Source organism: Athene cunicularia (assembly GCF_003259725.1).
Source record: "Athene cunicularia isolate RWA chromosome 7 unlocalized genomic scaffold, athCun1 chr7_part1, whole genome shotgun sequence".
NCBI lineage: Eukaryota > Metazoa > Chordata > Aves > Strigiformes > Strigidae > Athene > Athene cunicularia.
Window position 1 is genome coordinate 14871737 of NW_020799107.1, and position 17260 is coordinate 14888996.

Below are 17260 nucleotides of genomic sequence, written 5' to 3' on the forward strand. Positions count from 1 at the left end.
GGGGGAAGCTCACAACACAGCCAAAAGTCTTCCCTGATTGTGTGAGTCTTAAAATAAAAACAAATTCCCAGTCCTGGTGAACTGTAGAGCCATTGACTCACCTAGATGTGGTATCTGGGAACTTTGGATACTGTCAGCATCAGTGTCATTGAGAAGGTAGGTTTATTTGATTAAGCTTATGTTACTACTTTCACGTGCTAATATGACTTTTTCCCCCGCCTCCAGTATTGTTGTTTGGAACTATCTGTTCTGAAATAACACAACATTCTGTGTTATTCACACTACATGTTAATAAAAGCTTCAACCAAAAGCTGAATAGCTTGAATGTTGCTAAATATCAAAGCTGAATAGTTTGAATGTTGCTAAATAGAATGCAGGTCACCAATGCAAAACAATTTGTGAAATGTATTTCCAGGTTAAGAGGATCTCTGTTAAGATTTGTTCAATTTTATTTCTGCTTAGTCCTTCTGAGAGGTGACAAACTAAGAGTAGGGAGTAAGGCAAAATTTACACATCATGCACAATGTGGGAACAAAATGATCCATGTGCTGTCCCTTGAACACACCCCCGATGAATCAAGATTGTAAATTCTTATGATTTTACTGGATTTTGTGATACAAAGTTTTGTGATATTTATCACCTAGGTTCTTCTTAAAGCCTTAATTTCTAAAATGAAGGGATTACTTGGAAATTTTAGCTTTTTCTCAATCTCTTTTCTTGCTTTTCCTTTCCTTTGTTTTTCCTTTCTTTCTTTCTTTTTATATCTCTTTCTTTTTCTGTCTTCCTAATGATTTTATTGCTTCCATGGCTGCAGAGAAAAGCTTGAAAACACATTCTGAATAAGTATTTTAAAAAAAGAAAAGGTATGTCTTACATATCTTCATTACTTTAAAGTCAATTCAGTTTTTCAGTGGAACATAGAGCAGGCATATATATTAGCAGAATTTCCTGTTTCCTCATCTGTAAGACCCAAGTTGTATCTCAATGCCAGAATGAACCATCCTCCTAAGATGGCACTGAGTCCTCATGAGCTCAGGGAGAAGCAGAGAAAGGCATGTTCTGGAGAGCATTGCATGACTAGCGAAAAAGAGATTTTTGGCCTCTGGCTGCTGCTGCAGAATCTTCTGCGACCTGATCTCACCAGATCTTTGCCCCCTTCACCAAAATGAATACCATATTTAACTAATCTGGAGAGTGTAGTAGGCTGAGATTTGTAAATGCAGATTCTTGCTTCCTGCCCATCAGAGGTCAAGGCGGTATTGCCAGTTTGAAGACTGACTAAGTTTTAAATCCAACATTTCAGGCAGGCATGGAAAGAATTTCACCACAGCGGAGAGGATGTACTGTGGAGCCAAAAGTCTTCACATTTTGTATCTGTTTAATAACAGATATACATGTATTGGCATATTACTCATGAAACAGGTGCTAGAGGGCTTGGGATATTTTTTTTTATTATTCCAACTTTCTAGAACAGTGTAAATTTTATATTCACTGAAAAATGACAAGCTGTTTTTAAGCAATTGCTTCATGTCGCTGCTAAAGGCTACAGTTGTGATTGCCAGAGGGATGAAATGCCCATTAAAGATGGCAATTTTACTAGCACTATGGGATTTCTGGGTACACAGTGAATTTAGACATGAAAAAACTGTTTTTTGGCAGAAATGTGCACTTTGTCCTAGATTCAGTTTATAAATACCACTCAAAATATCATTGTCTTTTTCTCTGTGTGTGTATGTGATTACTCTCAAGATGGGAAATGGGCATTTCCACACAGCTTGAAAGCTGTGATCCTTGAAAACTCATCTTTATTCTCTGTCAAGGATGACTGGAGTAGATTACATCAGAGTATTAAAAATACTAGACAACAAAAACCTTGAGCCATTACGATAACTAAGCTACCATAATAATAGTAACATTTTTTTAGAAATCTAGAATGTGGAATAAGTGTCAGGTTTCTTACCTTTTTTTAATAAACAATCACTTTATCTCTATAAGAGAGTTTACTTATTCTTTGCAATCTGCTTTTATCAATAGCACTAACATTGTAAAAATAGAGCAATTATATTTAAATGACAGAGCTAAATATTGTGTCAGAGGTATGAAGTAAATGGCATTGTTGCTCATTTCTTGAAGAATAATTTGCTTCATGAAAGCTACATTCCCAGGTTGTGAAACCCAGCAGGGCCTTTCTGTCAACAAGCTACAACTTTTAAGTAAATTACGTAATGCAATACATAGTGTTTCTCTATTTCACATGGTTATGTACACATTATGTGTGATTTTTCCCTGCTCAGAAAAGTTCTTAAGAGTTAGATCCCACTCTTCTGCATACTAATGTAAATCATAAAAAACAAGGAAATTAACAGTTAAGCCATTCATCTATTCACCTACACTCTACTCACTTGGCTACCTCCATTCTGCTACTTCCCACACACATATCTCCATCCCCACTTGAACAACCCACAATTATCTTCATAAACCACTATGTTTATAATAATGGAGCTGGGATCATCATCTATCAGTTTGCCAAACTTCCCATTGAATGGCCATGTTTTCAGTTATTCATATGAATGAACTTCAGATATTTAATAGAATTTCAGTTACTTATAACCTTTATCAGAATGAATTTTTCCTGTGTTTATACCTCAGTCGGAAATTTTGGGAAAACTGCAACCAAAGCAGTGCAGCTATTTTTGACAGAAACACTGAGACTAGGTGGGTGAATTTGCTCAAGTTGAAGTACACTGGTGACTCTTTGAGAATGTAAGAATGTTTAGTAGTTGGGGCAGGGCTTTGAAATGGATCAAGTAAACAAATATTTCACCAAATCTGTGGAATTCTAGCCAACTTGAGCTAAATCAGAATCACATAACCTATGTATAGTTTTGCCAGACTTTATAGCTCTGCCTGAAATAAGAAAGGTCCATCCTGAAGTTGTAGGTGACAGACCAGAACTCTTCCTTCAGTAACAATTTTCAGTTTCAGCTTTGTAGAGGCCAAGTCTGGGCCCTAGAAACCAAGGGTCTGTGCTTTCCTTATTATTGTTTCTCTTGTTTATTATTTTTTACATCTTTGCATGACCCACAAGTTCAAGTGACCAGCCACAACTCCCCCAACCAGTTGCTGCAAAACAGGGCAAACAAAAATTGCATTTCCTTGTAGAGGACCATCACCAGTGAGGTACAAACAAGGGAGGACCCCTAGGAAGCCTTCCTGTTGTGTTGGTTAGCATTGCCCTGGCACACAAACAGCCTGACTCTTCTTGTAGTTTCTGAAGGTAAAGTGAAAATCTGAAGGAGGGATTAAAAAAGGCAGAACACGAAGGTTTTGCAGATGCTGATAAGTAATTCCTTCCCCAAGTGTGAGGGGCAGCAGAGGAAAGAGTGTGACTGGGCTTGTTTTGAAAGCATTACAGTGAGAGGAAGGTACCTTGACTCATAGACTAATTGGAAGCAAGAGCTGACCTTTTGATATTGAACATGAGAGGGTCAGTGGTGAGCAGATAGGCCACAAGGGGCTTTGAAAGTCAAGACAAGTCATTTGTGTCTAATTCAACTGAGAAGGCTACAGAGAGCCAGACCTAGGGAGGGGCAAGGGGAAGGAGATTTGTGTCAAGAGCTTGAGAGAGAGAGGGCTGAGACTGGAGGCGGGAGAGGGAGTTGGGAGAGCAGGGGAAGTGGCTGGACAATCTAACTGAGATCAGCACTAGCAATGAAAGGAGGAGGGAGGATGGGATGTTTGAAGCAACCTTCGTATGAATGAAAGCTTGACAGAAATGGCAGCAGTTTCTGAATTATTATAATATATTCCAAAGACATGCCAATTCAGGAGTTCACAATGCAGCTGTTGTTTCTGAGGGAATGAGAAATTATTTTACCAATTTATGCAAAGGACTGTTAAAAAGGTGGCAGACGAAGAAAAAATATCTACATAAAAAGGAAAGTTAATTGCTCCATAAAATGACTCACTGAGTGGTTCAAAAATCTTCTCATGCATAAATATCAAAGTTTTACTGTTTGGGTATTTTTTGTTTGGTTCCTTCATACTGAAAGAGTAATTCTCACAGGCCAGTATCTCCAGAAATAGTAGTAGCTGCATAATTGGATGTTATGAAACAAAGCAGATATCTCTTGGTTTTAGCTTCCTGTAATTGGAAAGTTATAGGAACTAAAAAAAGAATTTTCATTTCTATTTGCTGTATTTACCCATGGACACTTGTTCAAAGTACTCATTAGGTGCCTAATCTTCACTTTACCTTTTCTCAGGGGCATAACTTTAGCTGAGTGTGGGTCTCTTGTCACCAAAAAAAAAAAAAATAATTCAAAGTTATTTCCCTTGTAAATTACCAGGCTAAAGTGATAAGTGTTACAGGTACTGGACTTCTGGTAATCTTAAATGCTATGTTAATAAATAAATGACCACTATAACCATCCACCAATTCCCTCTGAAGTTTTCTATCAGTTGATTCTGTTCCTCACATAACCATGTATGAGGACAATTCTGAAAATGTACATTGCTGCCTCCAAATCATGGCTGTGGCTGACAGTGTTCTGTACAGCCAAATATGTACTTTATGATCCCAGCTCCCTCTCTTACTGTTGCTGTTGCACCATGTGCTTGTTTTGATGATGTCCAAAAGCCCAGTGAAACATGGGCTTCATTCCGATGAGTGATGTGCTGATGTGCAACCAAAATGATGCTGGTTTTGTGGCAACTGTCTAGTTGTTCATTTAGCATGGAGGCTGATCTCAAAGCAATGTTCTGCAAATAATCCATCACCAATAGAATTTGTGGGGGTGCTTTTTATGCATGTAAGTGGCTTGTAACAAATCACAGTCCTGTTCTTTTATTTCAAAAGCAGCAGCTGGATGTTGTAGTTAGGCAGGTGTCTATAAATCCCAGCTCATCAGCTCTGAAGACGAGAGCAATTTTTCCTGAGGGGGTGGATGAACTAGCTGCCAGACTTGGGAGGAACCAGGAGTGGAGACTCAGGTACCCTTAGACTTTCACATGCATCTTACATACATGCAAGCATATGTGCTTTCCAACTTCCAGCTTGGAATTTGAATGGGGATGTTCCTCTAGATAGATGGGAAACACAAAAGCATTGTAAATGGCATGAGGCCCCTTGTATTTGTATTTTATATTTATATTGTTTATGGCTGGGTGTCTTTGGGTTGGATGTGCTTCATGTGGAGGTTTGCTTGTGGGCTGGTACTAGAGGCAATGGTTTTGTTTTGATGGATAATTTATACATACTGTGTCATGGCACCTCATATTTGCAGGGGACTTCAGGTAAGTTTAAGACAATATGTAGACTCTGTCACAATACAGAAGTGATTCGGTCAACATTGCCTTCTCAGTGTTGCCCACAAACAAGGGGAGATAAATTCCCTTCCTAGATGAGGTGGTTTTATGGGCCACAAACATAATGACAGTGTTAAAAATCAAGGACTAGATTATGGTCTTCAACTGCCAGAAGTGCCCAGTCCAGTGCAGCTCCCTTTCTCACTCTAGTGATCCTCCTTCGCTCCCCGGTAGCAAATCAGGATGAGTGGCTGCTCAACCTCACTGATTTACTTTTTTCTTTCTTTTCCCTCTTTGTCCCTCACATCACATTTCCCAGACTGACAATACTAACTTCCTCCTGCTCTCTTTGCCTCCTGGAATAACCAGTCTGTCTGGTTCTGCTCCACTGCTCTAGCATCCCACACAGTTATTCACTCAGTCCCATGCAATACTCCAATGCTATCTCAGCTGTCTACGAAAACTTATCTTCTTATGCTTCCTTGACTCTTCAGTGACCAGGATTTAAAAACAAAACAAAATTTTTAAAAAGTCTGTACAAGATTCTTAATTTTTTTCCTTCTGTGCTTAGTTTCAGAAACTGGAGCAACTATTAGCTCTTCATCTTTGCTCAAGACCAATTTTAATTAAATAGATTTTCTATAGTAGCAAACAAACAATTTATTTTTCCAACCAACCTTCTTGTCCCTGTTCCGTAAAGAATCCTGCATGTTTATCCTGCCTTAAATTGTGCACATGACACAGTGAAAACTTCATTTTAAAGACATTATCCTTGATGGCCCCACCTATCACTCTGCTTTTCCATGACCTTTCACACCAAGTCTTGGTGCCACTTTTTTATCTATATACTCTCTCTAAAAATATATCAAAATATATTTTCATGTAATTTTTCTTCTATCAATTTTTCAAACAAGCAGAAACTTGTAAAAATAACTACAAAGAACTGACCTTTATAGAGGATGTGAGTGACATCTTCTTGTTAGGTCTCATGATACCAGTCAATTCTGATAAGCACAGCTCAGGAACAGTTTGAGTTACACTGCACACACTCATAATTTTAACTGTTAATGCAAGCAAATTGTAGTTACCAGTCTGTCCGGATTCTTTGACATGTATTTTGTAAGGGCTGTCTGCCTACTGTCCTCTTATTCTGTGATCTTAGCTGGTTTTCATGATGCTGAAAGATAAAGTTCTGGTCACACTTTATGTTTTTACAACAGAATACACTTTTCATGTCACATTTTAAAAAATGCTTCCCCTCAAGAATCCCCTGCTATCACAGGCTTATAAAGAATTAAAAGGTGGGTTAGCTGGGTTTAACATGACGGTAGAGCAATTTAGCACAAAATTTCCTTTTGCTTAGTAACATTAATTAAAATTATGAAATAAAATGTCCCCAAAGGTGTCTATACACCATTTTGCAGGGAGAACATACTCTGCCATATAAAGAGAAGGGATCTCTTATTAAAGGACTGAGGCTTGGAACATCTGAATGCTCTTTAATGTTATTTACTCACTGTTGGCTTGAAGCCAGTGATAGAAACTCTTTAAATACAACAGTGAAGAATTGAACCCTGAGAGACGTTGTAATAACAAATTACCCCTCTCTTTCCTCCTCAGTTATCTCCATCTGTGAAATGGGAATAGCCTGTTTGTCAGAGCACACTTGTGAGATATAATTCATTAATGCCTGTGAAATGGTTTGAGAACATCGAATGGAAGTCTCTGTTCAAGTGTCAGGTATTATTAGCTCTGAAATGAAAGCTATTTTATATTGCTACATCAGGAGCTACTTGAAGTCTCGTTCTATACAAATAATAAGTGGTACATGAGTGACGTTTCTTTTGGCTTAATAGGATAGTCTATCCACAGTGTTGAAGGAACTGCTTGTGCTGGTGAAATGACATTAGGGAGCGCTGCTAACACGCTGAGCAAAGTCACCCATTCCAGAAATGTTTTGATTTGGGGAGTCAGAGAACCATAAAAGAAAGAAGATAAATGAGAAAAGAGAGAAAGGCAAGAGGAGGATGGCTGGGGCAGGAGGTAGGAAAATGGGTGGAGGAAAGAAGGAAGGCAGGTAGAGCAGGGCAGCTGAAAAAAATGATCATGAGGAAAAATGGCAAGAAATGTAAAAAGTGACTTTTCAAATTAAAGAAAAAGGCAGTTGGATGTGTTTATTGCGAAAAAACACAACTTAGAAAAACAAGGCTGTAATGCCATCTTGGGGTTTCTGGTGACATCTCAATCCAGCAGAGCTCTGCTCATTTGGTTTGTGAATGTCAACAGAAACCCCTTGATGCCATTGAGGCTCACAGTTGCCTCTCATTGATTCTGTATTATTTCAACAGTGGAAAAATAACACCTTTATTTTCACAGCCAAAGTATCTCACACTGTGATAGAAATGTACATGAGCTTATTGAATATCATCCCTGTTCATTTTTATCTAACTTCTGTGTTATCACTATGGATTAGAAAGATATATGTTCTTTTATGGCTATCATGTGAAAGACTATTTGTCAAATATACTGTAGTCCAAGTCTTTATTAGGTTAAAGGATATAAACTATTCTGTCCAGTTGTCTTCTACCGGTTTTTATTTTAAACTCACCTTATCATTACAAATATTACCCCAAACAAGCCTCTTATCAATCCTTCTGATGTGCTGTATACATTTTTCTCATATTTCACAGAGAGGATAATCAAACCCGAATAAAATGTATTGTGTGAAATGAATAAGAATATGCACCATTTAGTCATGAATATGTATAAAATTTATTGGAACTTTTTGCCCAACTCTGTAACATGCAGAAAGTCTTTACATTTTCCTGAAAGAGGTTCAGAGGTGGCATCAGGGACTAAGTGGTATGTTGTCTCTTGATCTCCAAAGAGTTCAGGTAAACACGTGTATTGGATCTGGCTGAGATGGAGTTAATTTTCCCTGTAGCTGCCCTCATAGTGCTGTGCTTTGTATTTGTAATTAAAGAGGTGCTGATAACACACCAGTATTTTGGCTAGTGCTGAGCAGTGCTCACACAGCATAGAGGCTGTGTCTCTGATGTTTCCCCACCCCTCACCCAGTAGGCTGGGGATGGGCAAGATCTTGGGAGGGAACATAGCCAGGACAGCTGACCCAAACCGACCAGAGGGATATTCCATACCATATAACACCTGTTCAGCACTAAAAGCTAAGGGAGAGTGTGGCGGGGTGGCATTCATTACAACAACTTTTGTCTTCTGGAGCAACTATACTACATATACTGAAGCCCTCCTTCCCAGGAAGTGGCTAACATTATCTGCTGATGGGCAGGAGAGAATAAATACTTTGCCTCCCATGTGCTTTTCTTTTGTTTTATTAAACTGCCTTTATCTTGACTCACGAGTTCTTTTCCATCTTATTTTCTCCCTGTCTTGCTGAGGAGGGGAGTGATAGGGTGGCTTGGTGGGCACCTGGCGTCCAGCCAAGATCAACCCGCTACAACAGGAAACAATGCCATTGTAAAATGTACAGCCTGAATTGTACTATCCTGTGCACGAGTCACAAGAATTCCATTAATTAATTGTGTGAAAGTCAATTTCACTGTCTGTGATGACAGTGGAAAAGACCAATAGTTAAATTATACAAAACGGAAAGGTTATTCTTTATATGGTCCTAACAGACATTCTTATTATTGAGAAATATTCAAATAATCACAACTTTTCAGTAGGAGCTTTTTCTTTAGAAACAGAAAAATTCTGAAGAATAATTTTATAAGAGGAAATCTATGTTATGATTAACTGGACTGACATTTCTTTGTGACTTAGAAAATAATTCTATGACTCCACTGAGTTTACATACACCTAAACCTTCTCTAACAATCATCTGTCTATTTAGTCTGGGCCAAAATCCCTTTAGTTGTGAGAATTCCATCACCTTCTTTACCTAGGTTGGACGTGTCCTTCTTTGTCCTTACAGTTAGGAATCTTTTTCCCAATTTCTCAGCTAAATCTTCGTGGCTTCAGACTGAAATGGTTATTTCTTGTCCTTGCTTGTGGTGGACATGGAGGAAACTGATCTCCAGCCTAACCATAACATCTTTCTGCATAAGTGAAGATGTCATCGTCCTCTCATCTCTTTTTTCTAAACACTATTCTCCATCTTTCTACATTGGTTTTTGCTCTTAAATTTTTGCTCTCATTTTTGTTGCTCTTCCATGGATTTTCTCTGTTGTCAATCTAGCTTTTGAACAGTGATGCCGAAAACCAGCCATCAATTGTCTTGCTAAGACCTTGTATGTATTGCATAGATCGGGGGTTCTTAACATTTTCTTCACCATGGACCCCCTTTAAATATCTTTTGTGGCTGCAGACCAAGACGACTTAATTCAAGATTTAAAGCACTAAACTGCATCAAATATTTATTTCAATTTTCTCAGGAAGGTTCTTCTAATTTGGAGATAAAGGAAAGTAAATTAATCTGTTAATGCACAGACTGCTATTACAATATCTTTATTGCAATGATTCCATATGAATTTAAAATAATAGCATCCACACTCTTCTTGCTCAAATGGCCCATTTTATGGTATTTTAACATGCTAATTCCAAATTCAATGCCAATTTTACATAAAGATTTGATGAAAAGTTTTTACAATTCTTCTCACCTCCCCCCTTGTTTGACTCTGTTCAGTCACCATATATTTTTGTTTACAGGTCCAGGGCCACCACTTGGAGGGACAGGCTTCATCCCTGTTGTGTCCCTAAAGAAGGCCGTTGGGTTAAGAAAATGCCTTTAAGAGAAAAACCACCTAGTTAAAGTGGGTCCCAGCAACCATGCTAGCACCAAAGATACTAGCATGTCAGGGCAAGTGGGGTGGGAGACAACACACACACACAACTTGAGTATGAGGGGAGCACTGAGGGACAGGGACTGTGGAAAAAGGAGGCACAGTGCTTGTCGCAGGCCAGACCAAATATTTCTGGGCTGGATGTTCCCCACCCCTGCTTTAAGCCTTCTCAGATCCCCTGTGATGACCTTGCAGCCCCCCCCGAGTCTACAGACCACAGGTTGAGAGCCACTGGCATAGATGACTTCTGGTGTCCTGCTCAGATCCTGCTGCTAAGATGTCCCACAGTGATGCTTTGTGGTTTTCCCAGTTACATCTGACTGATGACCCACACTCTGCCTTTGGCCTTCTCCACCCTGTGGTTCTGGGCTTGTCATGGTCCACTTGTTGGACTCGTGATGGTTCGTTTGCTACGATCTCAAAAGTGCAAAATTAAGGTGACCAACACCAAAGGGGATAGCAGTAATAAACCAGTGAAACTTTATTGTGTTGCCCGTGAAGCAGCATGCGATAGAGACGGGTGAAAGAAAGGAGAGAAGTAAAGTTCTAGAGCGAGGAGGGAGAGAGAGGTTATAGCTACCACTGCTGATCTCACGATGTCCTAACGGTCCCGGGTCCAGCTAGCTGATGCTGTGTCGTTGATCGTGGTAGTTCTTGGTGGTGAAGCTTCCAATTTTCGTTGTCCAGAAGTCATCCTTTTATGCTCAGTAACACACCTTGCTCCACCTCTGCCTCGGGGGTCACCGCCCTTCTCGAGCGAGGCCATCGCATATGTGCAGGGAGGGGCATCTGAGGCATGTTCAGTCTTGGAGGCGGGCAGCCTTCCACCAGGAGGTGTGTTTTGGTATTATAATGAAGCAAAGTTCATCTCAGGTTCATGATTTCTTCATCGATGTTATGGCAACAGTTGCGATCCATCTTTTTTGACAGTGGCTATGCGGTTATCTCTAACAGCTCTGGCTAGGCCCAGGCACCTAACAATAACACAGAACTCTTTGTACAGGCACCGCAGAACAGCCCAGCACTGCCTGCACCGCACGGGTCAGCACTCGCTGTGCCACATGGTTCTGCATTCAGGAGCCTCGGCACCACATCCCACTGCAGGGATCGGCAAGGCCAAGCAGGCCGTTGTCAAGTACCTCACTGTCCATGTCCCTGATGACAATGTTGAGACAATGTTGATCTTCTGACCGACTCTTACAGGGCTGCAATGATGCTGTCTGTCACAGTATTCTTTTTTTTGTGTTTGTATATTTGATACTTATTACTTAAGTACAGAACTTATTTTTGATGCTACAGCCCCATAACTTACACTGGCTGAGAATTTTGATTACACAGGCACTACGTGTTCTGGCTGAAGGTATGCATTCAGTTCTACGAATTGCCTTGAAACCTGATTAGTGCAATAGAGGGCTCATATTATTAATCTTAAATATATTTGTATATTTTACCTCACATTTTGGGGAAAAAAAAAAAAGAAGCAAACTTGATTTCAGAATTTTAAAGCTCTTCTTCCTTTTCTTTTTTCTTAGCAATGAACACTTTATTCTAAGTCTTTAATTATCAAAACTTTATTGAAAACATCAAGAGTTATGTGAAGATACACTTGACCTGGAGTGAAGTATCAGGAGTTTTTAAACATTTAACTTATAGTGTATATTAGTATGAAACTAAGTTGAGCAGAACCCATTAATGTCACAGTGGTCGGTTACCAATGGAAATAAATAATTCATGATGAAGGGAATTAGTCTAATTAGCAGGCAGTTTGAGTCCTTTGATAAAACCCAGCTCTAATTCCGTGAAGGGCAGGAAGTGCTGTCATCAGTCAGCCCTGAAAAGATTAGCATCTATTATGAATGAGGTTAGACACCCTAGTGAAGTCATGTGTGTCCTGGAGACAAACTTAATATGTTCCAGAATGGGACACAGTTTGTCTCACCAACACATCATGATTCCTACTGGGCTATTGTATGTAATAACAAGCAAAGATCAGTGCTCCTTCCTATCATTCTCCCCCTGTCCATCATTCTGACAACTGTGCAAATACATTTTCCATGCAAAGCAGGGAATGTGCCCTGAATACTTGTAAAATTGCATGAGATGTCAAAGAAAATGTGTTACCTTTTCTCAGCAACTTAAAACCAAACAAACCAAAATACCAGTGTGGAAAAAAGGTTTAAAACCGCATCTGGTAAATATATGGGGTGTAGAGGGAGGTGTATCAATTTTGAAGTACGTTGATTCCGTTTGAAAACATTATTACCATCTGTCATAAGATGTGCCAATAAAGCTATAGATGTAGCTATGCATGATAGAAAGGTTTCAAAATAGCTGGTGGTGCTATAAGCGTATAGTATCGGATGGATATATAGAAGTAACATCCTGGAAAATTGCCTTAAGTTCTGGAAGTATGACCTTAAAAAAAAAAAGGAGAAGCTTCTTTGTGTTATGTATTTTCATTTAGAAATGTTAACTGGTTCATTTGAGGAGACTATCTGTGAGCTGTGCAAGCTTCATGGTTTTGTAGTACATGCTGACGCAACATCAGCTGTGTTTCCATTTTTGCTTATGAGCCTTTTGAAATTATATGTTTCCGTTTTGCAATTTGATGCAATAATGAAGAAACTCCACATTTGTACGTTATTGTATTGCCTGTTTTTATTGTAGGAAATTAATTGCTCCTTTTATTTATGTTATTAAGGGGGGAGAAAACAATTTTGCAGTATTTTATCATTTGCTGTAATAATTATCATACTAGTAATACAACGGAAGCCTTAGAAACAGAGTATATTATGTTCAAATGTCTGACAGCACTTTATATGCTGACACTTGTGTCTGGGGAATGTTGGTCTTCTAAGTACATTGAAAAAGGTAACAATAAGTTACTAATAATGTCCGTGATGAGCTTAGGATGACTTATAATGTAGAAGTGAAGAGGAAAAGAGTAATTGTAGTCAACACAAGAGATTATTTTTGTAGAAACATAACAATATAGCAACTCAGCTGTCCAAATACTTAATGACAATGAACCACTGATACTGTAGAGAGTGCCAGAATCTAGTGCCCCACTGACTTCATGTAGATTCCTAGAGGAGGTCAAGAATACAGTGACCTTCTCTGCATGGTTTATCGTTCTGAGTTCCTGGAAGAAAGAAGATCTGCAAGTTAGTTTACCTTGATTTGTTCATTTATGTCTTGATTTCACTGGCTAGTAAAAGTCAGGACAAAATTCAGCTGCATGAGCATTTTGGGGGTTTGAGTCTTATCATCTTTGTGTGCCTCTTAAAAATGACCTTGGGCTAGTGAATAGGTTCATTAATTAAAATGGATTTATTTATATATATGTGTGAACAGGCACACGCTGGACCCACTATTTTTATCACTATGTCAGTGAGAGCTTGGTGTTTAGAAGCAGAAAAGTTATAGTCTGGAAAACTTGTGGTATTAGGTACCAGTTTAGGCAATTAACACCTGTACCCTGAAGTCACATAAGACAATTAGAGAAAACAGGGAAAAGATTGTAACAAAAATATGATTTTGTCAAATCTCTTGATGTCCTTAACTGGCCACCTAGCTTTGACTTGTCACAATATACAGGAGCTTCTTGTATAATTCACTGGTATATGTTAGTCCTCCATGGAGTTCACAGACTGGCTGGTATGCTTTTTTCACATTAAAAATGCTGCTGGGTGTAAACATAAGAATTTATCAAAACTTCTTTTATTACAAATAACACCTGTCCCAGGTCATACTTTGGTAGTATCTGCCAGAGAGAGAAGTGGAGCAATGAATTCCTTCTTCAAAAAGCTCTCATTCTATCCTTTCCTGTCTTGTCTAAGAAAGGTTGAAGTGACCAGCATAAATACTTTGCCTTTTTTTCTGTGAAGTATGTTGTTTTTTTCCAGATTATTCCCTTCAGAATTCGTAGGGTGAAGCACAAGGACTGGGTGAGGGTTAGTGGCCAAAGGCTGGTTATGTCCAGCTTTGCTCTGTAATTCTGTGTGAGGTTTCCACCAGGCACTGCATGGCCTGATGTCAGTGGGCCTGAGTGATAGAATCATAGAATGGTTTGGGTTGGAAGGCACCTTTAAGGTCATCTAGTCCAAATCCCCTGCAGTGGACAGGGACATCTTCAACTAGATGAGGTCATCACAGACAGATCCAGCCCTTTCAGTCAATAAATCACAAGTAGTTATATGGCTCAGCTGTATTCCCACTGAACAAAGACACACATTCCAAGTGCAACCAGAGTATGAATTCTTAATTCTGCTGATTTTCCTTGGATGATGTGTTTAAACAGTACTCTATTCTTATTTTTTTGTTTATTCTGCTTTCAGTACCAGGAGGGTGACACTGGAAAATGGGTGACCACAAGGCATTTCTGACTCTTATAGTATACTTGCATTGCTACATCCCTGTGTCAAAATCCAAGTTCTTATATAATGGGACAGATGGCGTCACTGCATCAGTAAGGAAAACTGGGGAGGTCACAGTAGTTCCTGTGTCGTGTGACAAAAAGGGCACACACCTCAGGCAGTCGTGCCACTATGGAGCTGCTCTTTCACATTGCACTGTAAAGGGAATTCTGCAGGACTTTGATATTTTAAAAACCAGAAAGCTAGTGAAAGAAGATCCTTTTCACTGAGACACTCTTTATCTTGGCAGCTGTCTCACCTGTCCCCTCACTGAGGCATCCTTATGGGATATCATCCATTAATCAGTTCCTCTTCTTCCTGCTATTTTGTAACCAATGTTTACATGTGTCATCCCTGTCTCTATTGTCCTTAATCCTCACTCACACCCTCCCACAACACCAATACAGCAAGATATTGCAGCAAAGGACACGTCATCTACATTCACAACTAAATCTATAACACACTGAACCATTTTCAAGGTTTACAAAAGTGGGTGTAATAGCCCTATGTTAGTGCATTCTCATTCACTACTGATCACACTTTTAATCTGTTCTTGCTACGTGTTTTATTCAGGGGCTCTTGTCACATGTATCAATGTGAGCCATTTCTTTTGTAAATAAAGGACTGTTCAGATCTTGTAAATAACAACACAGAGCTAAAATTGTTCTGATGAATATAACACATCTGTGAAATGTTCATTCTCAGGTATGTCTTTGATTCATGAGGCTTATAGTATACTATGGTAGACCAAATGCTGCCCATTGGCCCCTTCTCAGATCAGCTTATGTTCTCAAATACCTGCTAAAGAACATTAGCTGTTGGCTGCTTCTACTGGACAGAAACATGGATCACCATGAAATTAATCTCTGTTTTTTCTGCTAGTAATGTAAACTCAGATGATGGAACTCTCAATCAGAAAGTTTTCTCTACTTTAGGTAGAGAGCACATGGACTAGATGATCATTGTAGATCCCTTCCAAATGAAATATTCTGTTCCTTTCTATAGCAATGAAGACTAGCAGAGAAAGGAAAAGACAACAGATTAGAGTAATATCATGCTATGCCCTGGTTTAGCATATGTTTATCTGAATGAAACCAATCTAAGTTTACTTTGTGTAGATAGAGCAACAGGACAGAAAGGAACTGAAGTAAGGTTGCAGGAATTTTCATCAGGGAAGTGTTCAATTTTAAGGGCATTTCTGGAATCATAAAAAGCTGAGTGCATAGCAGCATGACAGGCAGGAGAAGGAAGGGATCATGGAGGCTAATATTGCAGGGACATAGAGAAAACAGTGGGATGTGAAGTCAGTAGCATACCCAGAAGGAACTATCCTGGGCCCTGTTAAAATGAGCTGGAACTTGGCATAGGCAGAAAAATGATGAGGCAGCTGAGTCTTTGAAACAATACAAAGAAATAATGCTTCTGGAATTAGAGGCAAGTGAACTTTTGCTGCCTTAGTTCTAACTGGTTGTACTTCATATCATGCCTTGCCTGTCATTGCTGGGTTTGCAGATGAAAAACGTAGCTCATACTCTAAGCCTCTGTGTGAATCCAATCCAGAGGGAGCATTTTGGGAGCATTTCCTGTCTTTTGAACAGAATGGAAGCCCTGATTAAATGGAAAGAGATATGTAGACACTCCCTCTACTGCGCCCATTGTGGCCCAATAGGAGGAAACAGATTTGCCATCAGTTTAATAGCTCAAGGTACTCCTATGGCAAGTCTGCATTCTTGATCATTGCAACATTCTTGTTCATCCAGCAAGGTGAAGTCTGGTGTAAATACCTACAGTAAATTAAACTCTTAGGAAAAGTCTTCAATTAAATAATCTTTTATACTTTTTGCTGATGGTTGTCTCAATTTCTGGTTTGTTTTTTTTTTCAGCTCCAGGTCTTTCCCTGCCAATGCCTTGGGCCTTGTTCTCTGCTGCTGCTTTTCCGCAGACTCACAGCATCACCTGGAACCTGCTGAGAGTGCCACCAAGAGAGGCAGCAGTGAGAACCCACTGGTGGGATCCTTTTTCAGTTACTGTGCTCAAATATCAGATTCTGCGTATTCCATAAAGAAATGAAAAGAATAAGAATTGGTGCTTAGGTTTATCAGTTGAACTCAATTCCCAGCTGGCTCAATTATAAAATGTGCAGCCTCTCTGTTAGGTTGCACACTGCAACATTTTGACAGAACTCTGGTTGACAAGGTGTTTGTCTCCAAACTAGCAAGACGTTATGTGGCGATAAAGTTTGTCTGCTATAATATTATCTGTATAAATGCAAATTGTATTTTACCAGTGCACCAAAATTTTGAAACTAACAAACGTTCTCTGAGCAGCGTACCGTAATTTCAGTTCCATAATTAAACCAGAACCCCTCTCCTGGACAGGTTCACTCAGCGTTGCCTTTCTTTGAGTAATACACCTTCAGGCCAGTGCCTTGTTTTGATGTATTACAATGATAGACTGAAGAATTCATGTAATATATCATCACGGTCAGCTGTTTCTGGACGCCAAGGATTGAGAGACTGAGCCAGCTGTTTTTCTGATGTATTCTGGTAATGTATCACCAGGTGATGGAAACTGATAATGTGTTACTTCAAAATGAACCACCCAGAAAAGGAAGAGTCCAGAGGTGCAGATTCTATATAATGAGGCATCCAAAGTACGAAGCAGGGCTGAAAACTCCTGGAACAAGATGTTGGTAATAAATCAGCTTGCTATAGTATT

The 17260-nt window shown here is 39.3% G+C and overlaps 1 long non-coding RNA gene across 1 annotated transcript; it reads left to right on the top strand.

The window, feature by feature from the left end:
• Nucleotides 1–16062: 16062 nt before the first annotated feature.
• On the top strand, nucleotides 16063–17002 carry LOC113482385. Its single transcript, XR_003398838.1, has 3 exons — nucleotides 16063–16306; nucleotides 16426–16549; nucleotides 16921–17002. It is a non-coding gene; the product is annotated as an uncharacterized LOC113482385 (long non-coding RNA).
• The last annotated feature ends 258 nt before the right edge of the window (nucleotides 17003–17260 follow it).